The sequence below is a fragment of the Salmo salar genome, chromosome 16 (assembly GCF_965601325.2).
Source record: "Salmo salar chromosome 16, fSalSal1, whole genome shotgun sequence".
Taxonomy (NCBI): Eukaryota; Metazoa; Chordata; class Actinopteri; order Salmoniformes; family Salmonidae; genus Salmo; species Salmo salar.
The window spans coordinates 11045309-11052861 of NC_138306.1; the positions used below are offsets into that span (position 1 = coordinate 11045309).

The following is a 7553-nucleotide window of genomic DNA, read 5'->3' on the forward strand; positions in this document are numbered from 1 at the left end:
AAAATGCTGAATCGTGGCTTTGCAGGCTCTGGCTGAAAAAAAGTAGCGCGTTTGGGTAGTGGCTGGTTACAGTACTGTGAGACTCAGGCTCGTGCCCGCGTCGACCGAAAGCTTTGTTTTCTTTCCTCTGTTTAGCTAAATGGACATTCCCGGTCGGAATATTATCGCTTTTTTACGAGAAAAATGGCATAAAAATGGATTTTAAACAGCGGTTGACATGCTTCGAAGTACGGTAATGGAATATTTAGATTTTTTTTGTCACGAATTGCGCCATGCGCGCGACCCTGATTTACCATTTCGGATAGTGTCTGGGACGCACGAACAAAACGCCGCTATTCGGATATAACGATGGATTATTTTGGACCAAACCAACATTTGTTATTGAAGTAGCAGTCCTGGGAGTGCATTCTGACGAAGACAACAAAAGGTAATCAAACTTTTATAATAGTAAATCTGATATTGGTGAGTGCTAAACTTGCCGGGTGTCTAAATAGCTAGCCCGTGATGGCTGGGCTATGTACTTAGAATATTGCAAAATGTGCTTTCACCAAAAAGCTATTTTAAAATCGGACATATCGAGTGCATAGAGGAGTTCTGTATCTATAATTCTTAAAATAATTGTTATGCTTATTGTGAACGTTTATCGTGAGTAATTTAGTAAATTGTTAGCAAATTCCCCGGAAGTTTGCGGGGGGTATGCTAGTTCTGAATGTCACATGCTAATGTAAAAAGCAGTTTTTTGATATAAATATGAACTTGATTGAACAAAACATGCATGTATTGTATAACATAATGTCCTAGGTGTGTCATCTGATGAAGATCAAAGGTTAGTGCTGCATTTAGCTGTCTTCTGGGTTTTTGTGACATTATATGCTAGCTTGAAAAATGGGTGTCTGATTATTTCTGGCTTGGTACTCTGCTGACATAATCTAATGTTTTGCTTTCGCTGTAAAGCCTTTTTGAAATCGGACAGTGTGGTTAGATAAAGGAGAGTCTTGTCTTTAAAATGCTGTGAAATAGTCATATGTTTGAAAAATTGAAGTTTTTGTATTTTTGAGGAATTTGTAATTCACGCCACGCCCATCATTGGATATTGGAGCAGGTGTTCCGCTAGCGGAACGTCTAGATGTAAGATGTTAACATGTTGGGGCTAGGGGGCAGTATTTGCACGGCCGGATAAAAAACCTACCCGATTTAATCTGGTTACTACTCCTGCCCAGTAACTAGAATATGCATATAATTATTGGCTTTGGATAGAAAACACCCTAAAGTTTCTAAAACTGTTTGAATGGTGTCTGTGAGTATAACAGAACTCATTTGGCAGGCCAAAACCTGAGAAGATTCCTTACAGGAAGTGGCCTGTCTGACCATTTCTTGCCCTCCTTGATCATCTCTAACAAATACAGGGGATCTCTGGCATGACATGATACTTCCTACGGCTCCCATGGGCTCTCAGAAGGCGTGAAAAAGCTGAACGATGTAATTCCATCCCCAGGCTGAAACACATTAGCGCGTTTGGCAAGTGCTCTATCAGAGGGCCATTAGACTGAGGCTCCTGCATGAGGGGATAGCATGCTTTTACTTTCACTCTCTTTGTAATAAAAAACGATTTCCCGGTCGGAATATTATCGCTTTTTTACGAGAAAAATGGCATAAAAATTGATTTTAAACAGCGGTTGACATGCTTCGAAGTACGGTAATGCGTATTTTATAACGTACGGTATTGTATAACATAATGTCCTAGGTGTGTCATCTGATGAAGATCAAAGGTTAGTGCTGCATTTAGCTGTCTTCTGGGTTTTTGTGACATTATATGCTAGCTTGAAAAATGGGTGTCTGATTATTTCTGGCTTGGTACTCTGCTGACATAATCTAATGTTTTGCTTTCGTTGTAAAGCCTTTTTGAAATCGGACAGTGTGGTTAGATTAACGAGAGTCTTGTCTTTAAAATGGTGTAAAATAGTCATATGTTTGAAAAATTGAAGTTTTTGCATTTGAGGTATTTGAATATCGCGCCACGGGATTACACTGGCTGTTGAGTAGGTGGGACGCACCTAGCCCATAGAGGTTAATAATTGAGGTCAGTGTTTTTCTTTGAAGTGGCCGAGAGGTTATTAAGGGATATTAAATAAGTGCTGTGAGATAGGACAGTGATTTTGTGCAAATAGAATAACTTAAATGGTTAATTAACCATAGATCTGAATCAAGAGACATACCTAAATAAAGTCCTAAATTGAGGAGAGGAGAGGCTATAAAATAGGTTTTGTGAGAGAGGACGGTAATTCTATGCGAACAAGAGAACTTAAATGGTCAATTAACAAGAGTGAATTAACCATAGATCCGATTCAAAAGACAACACTGAAATAAAGTCCAAAAAGGAGGAGAGAAAGAGAGAGGCGAGAGCATTAAATTAAACAGAACAAGGTAAACTAATGGTAGATCCAAATGAACAGATTTAAATTAAACAAGACGAGGTAAATTAATTATAGATCCAAATTAACAGATTGGAATTAAACAAGGTAAGATAATCATAGCTCCAAATTAGTAGTCATAATAGAACAAAACCAGGTTAAAATGGGAAGTAAAGGGTCAAAGAGAAGAGGAGACATAAAATAGAGCACATGGATTGTAACACAGATTGTGATACACATAAAAGTAATTGAATGAGAGTTTTTAAAAAAGCACATAGAATAAGACACATAGCAACACATAGACACATTGGGAAATTTCCACAGGGGTAAGAGGATAATTGCGTGTGAGATAGATAAGATGGTCAAAAGCCATTTACATGTGAGACCTAATGGATCTATCAAAAGTAATTATTCTGGGATACTAGAGGAAATTACCAGTAGGTAATAGATACACATAAAAGACAAATAATTATTCTAAAATTCTAGGTTAATGATAATAGCGGTAGACAGCACACACATAGAGATTAATAATAAGTAGACACAGAGTGAGAAGGAGCAGATTAACTACGATAGTAATTTAACGAACATGGGTAGTAAATCCTCTAAGGGGATCCCGGTATTAACCGGGGATGAGCGTTTTATGCTGTGAAAAGATAAAATAAACATTTATTTTAGCCCGAAATGGACGAAGAAGTACGGTTTTGATGAATGTTTAAGCTAGTTTTATTTATGGTAGTGCACATGTACCTCAGGTCTTTGCGGACCTGCTCCCTTATCGATTTTGTTAATACACAAAGTAAAAACACCTTAGTGAATCTGCGTAGAATAACTAAGCTCCTATTCTTGATAAATTCCAAGTATTTAGAACATCAAATCCAAGATATCTTAAATTATTCCCCCAAATTCGTAAATAAAGATTTACTGACCTTCGTCTTGTAGGCTGGGAAAAGCAATGTAGGTTGGATTCCGTCACCATCTCTGTCAACCTTAGATATTTACCGGCCTGTTATGGAACCCCAATTTCAGGGGACAGGTCTTTAATTTACGAGTCAATGACCCGCCCGTACACGGTTTTCGGAGTGTTACCTTAGGAAGACAGGGGCAGAGTTTGGATTCCGGCTGAAGGACCAAATTGTTACAGGAATTAAGTTATCAATGTTCTTAACCCTAACTTAACCCTGAAAATCCTTACAATGTACAAAGCCTTTTATATTAACACACACACACACACACACACACACACACACACACACACACACACACACACACACGTAGAGAACTCCACCCAGCTTTAGGCGGCTGTATTTTTCCACAGTACCCAGACCACCTGTCTCCTTATCTTTTGCCAGCCTAACTGTTCCCAGGTCGTTGTTTCTCTCCCTAACTTAAGGAGGCCTCTTCTCCTGTTCCTTTCCCAAGGTCGTCTTATCAACTCTGCCCTGCTCATTTCTTTGAAGTGGTTACAGTGTCTTACTCACACACAGTGTTGGAATATTGTTTTTAACCCATTATTATAGCCTTATTTCGAATACATTTCAACAGGTTATACGGTTTCTGAGTGAAATCATTTAGTCAAACCTTTAATCATAAAATTTCCATTACACCCCCCCCCCCCCGAAAAATTTAAGCTGCTGCTACTCTATATTTTAGCAGGCTCAAGGGTGTGGGGTTTCCACATCATCAAGTTCAAAAGCTCAGAAGGGAAGTTGAGGTTTTTGTACACAGGGAAAGAACGGGGAATTCACCAATCAACTCACAGTCCACAAGCCTTTCATGTTGTCCATTCCATTTTTCAGGTGTAATCCTCACACTCGGGTTCTCAGCTAATCCGGTCCGATACACAAGGGGGGTAATCCAACAGTCCAGGTAATCACACAGATATTGCGCTCACTTCTCTCACACTTCATACCACTCTTGGTTCTCTCCTACTCTGCCCTTTTGTGCAGGCTGCTCAATAAACCAGTACGCTCTGGCTTAACGAACAACAGCCTTTCCTTGTTGGGGCAGGACGTCCATATAAGGCCCTGGGGTGGAGCCAACGGCTGTCATATCTCCCCTCAATAACCACTCCCCTCACTTCTCCCTGCCATTTTACACAATATATACTATCTATACATAGTCACTTTACCCCTACTATACCTACATGTACATATTACCTAAATTACCTCAACTAAATTGTACCCCTGCACATTGACTCGGTACCGGTAACCCCCTCTATACAGCCTTGTTAATGTTATTTTATTGTTACTTAAAATATATATATTTTTTGTTTATTTAGTTAATATTTTCTTAACCTTTATTTTTCTTAACTACATTGTTGATTAAGGGCTTGTAAGTAAGCATTTCACGGTATTCGGCGCGTGTGACAAATACAATTGCATTTTATTATAGTAGTGAAGTGTTTTTTTTCTTCATATTTAGTAGTTCTTATGCATTTAGCTCAGACTGTAGGTACTCCTGAGGTTGCATGTTTCAGACTGGTGTCAGAGAGGGACAGCACTGTGATCCAGAACCTTCTATTTAACTAAACAGTCTGGTGTGGTTGACTTGTTGTGCATGGTAAGCTGGTCATTGTGGCTTCCTTTTTGTGAGCTGTAAAAGTACAGGATAGAATGATATCATATTGTGTTGGGGGAGGGCTGAGAGGGCTGGGAGGGCTGTTTAACAGAATAGTTGGTGGAGCTGTAACGCAACCAGAGGAAAACTGAGTATGAGGCATATTTAGATACATAATAGCATCACACCTTTGTGATACATTTTTACATTTAAATTTTAGTAATTTAGCAGACGCTCTTATCCAGAGCGACTTACAGTAGTGAATGCATACATTTCATTTCATACATTCTTTTTTTTTCTTTTTTTTTGTGCTTATCTTTTGCCAGCCTAACTGTTCCCAGGCCGTTGTTTCTCTCCCTAACTTAAGGAGGCCTCTTCTCCTGTTCCTTTCCCAAGGTCATCTTATCAACTCTGCCCTGCTCATTTCTTTGATAGTCTGCCACAGACGGGTGGTTATTCTCTTGATATATATATATATGTGTGTTGTCAGAGCTGACAGAGGGTGGGTGGGGTGAGTCTGTGAGATGTACAGTGGAGCCTGCCTTAGCCCATCATGGGGAAGCTGATGTTTTTTTTTTCTGGGTGGAGACTCTGGAGCTGTTTTTCTTAATCATAATGTATCTGCTCATTGTATTCCATTCTTTATGGTGTTGAGGGTAATGTTTCTGATTACTGTTGTGCAGTATCTTCATCACATTGTTATCTATAGCACGGCAGGACACTTTTGTTCCAGTCCAGCTCCTTGGTAAAACACTGCTTCAAACTAATCATGGTCTAGATTGAAGAACATTAACATTTGGTTGAATCAGTTGTGTTATAGATTGTTTACCTAAGCAGTCCATATATTTATTCCAGACTGTGAATACAATAAGGCATCATGTAATTATTTTATTTCACCTTTATTTAACCAGGTAGGCTAGTTGAGAACAAGTTCTCCTTTTCAACTGCGACCTGGCCAAGATAAAGCACAGCAATTCGACACATACAACAACAGAGAGTTACACATGGAATAAACAAAACATACAGTCAATACGAGTAAAATAGCATAAAAATGTATTTTAAACAGCATTTGACATGTTTCGAAGTACGGTAATGGAATATTTTGACATTTTTTGTCACGAAATGCGCCGGCACGTCACCCTTCGGATATTGATTTGAATGCACGAACAAAACGGAGCTATTTGGATATAACTATGGATTATTTCGAACCAAAACAACATTTGTTGTTGAAGTAGAAGTCCTGGGATTGCATTCTGACGAAGAACAGCAAAGGTAATCCAATTTTTCTGTTAGTAAATCTGAGTTTGGTGACAGTCCGGAACCTCCTGAGACGGCTGAACGGTCCGGAACCTCCGGAGACGGCTTACGGTCCGGAGCCTCCTGAGGCGGTCCACGGTCCGGAGAGCCTCCTGAGGCGGTCCACGGCCCGGAGAGCCTCCTGAGGCGGTCCACGGCCCGGAGAGCCTCCTGAGGCGGTCCACGGCCCGGAGAGCCTCCTGAGGCGGTCCACGGCTCGGAGAGCCTCCTGAGGCGGTCCACGGCCCGGAGCCTCTGGCGGCGGTCCACGGCACGGAGCCTCTGGCGGCGGTCCACGCAACAGAGTCGCCACCGAAGATGGCGGATCCGCGAGCGGAGCGGGTTCTACGTCCCGCACCGGAGCCGCCACCGGGGCTAAATGCCCACCTGGTCCCTCCCCTATAGACTCAGGTTTTGAGGCCGGAGTCCGCACCTTTGGGGGGGTACTGTCACACCCTGACCTTAGAGAGCCTTTTCATTTCTCTATTTGGTTAGGTCAGGGTGTGATTTGGGTGGGTATTCTAGTTTTTCTATTTTTTTGTTGGCCGGGTATGGTTCCAAATCAGAGGCAGCTGTCTATCATTGTCTCTGATTGGGGATCATACTTAGGCAGCCTTTTTCCCACCTTAGTTTGTGGGATCTTGTTTTTGCATAGTTGCTGTGTAGCCTGCTGAACTTTACGTTTGTTTTGTATTTTGTTGTTTTGTCGGTGTTCATTTTAAATAAAAGTAAAATGTTCGCCTACCACGCTGCACCTTGGTCCAATGTTTACGACGAACGTAATACACTGTGAAACTTTTATGGATGTGGAAAAGGTGAAACCACTGCTGGACTTGATCTCACGAGATTTTGTGGAAACTGAGTTTACTGTCGCACGCCAGTTTCTACAGACTGAAATCGCCCAATCTGGAGAAGACAAATGGCTTACGCAGAGCACTTTGTATAGATACTCCGGGCCTCTAACAGCAATGCCTACTGTGACGATGGCATTGAAGCTGTGATTAACATTTGGAGCATCCACGGCAACTTGCAAGAACTCTTTCAACATTAAAACACGTATTCAGTGAGGAGCATGTTGCACAGGAGGAAAGCACAGCTGATTCAACTGGTGTTTGAGAGGGATCTTACAAGCAAATTCCGTGGGGAGTGGAACGAGAGACTGCTGAGGTTCAACACAGCATCAAGGCAGTTGCAACTCTTTTGAATCTGTGTAAGAACAGGCAGCCTGGCTGGGCTTATATTCTTTTCTTATTTGCAAGATTTTGGAAATGCGTGGCAAATGTCAGAAAT

General features: G+C 41.2%; 1 protein-coding gene across 2 annotated transcripts in view; it reads right to left on the reverse strand.

The window, feature by feature from the left end:
• LOC145861075 (uncharacterized) overlaps nt 1-4530 on the reverse strand; it is a 71989-nt gene extending 67459 nt beyond the window's left edge. Inside the window, exons 1-2 of one of the 2 annotated variants that reach the window (XM_082962502.1) lie at nt 4169-4524; nt 3338-3497 (exon numbers count right to left, since the gene is read on the reverse strand). The gene's annotated coding sequence lies outside the window, so the exon portion shown is untranslated. Of the gene's footprint in view, nt 1-3337; nt 3498-4168 lie in introns of both variants that reach the window. The other variant, XM_082962503.1, reaches the window with a different exon arrangement.
• Between the last annotated feature and the right edge of the window lie 3023 nt (nt 4531-7553).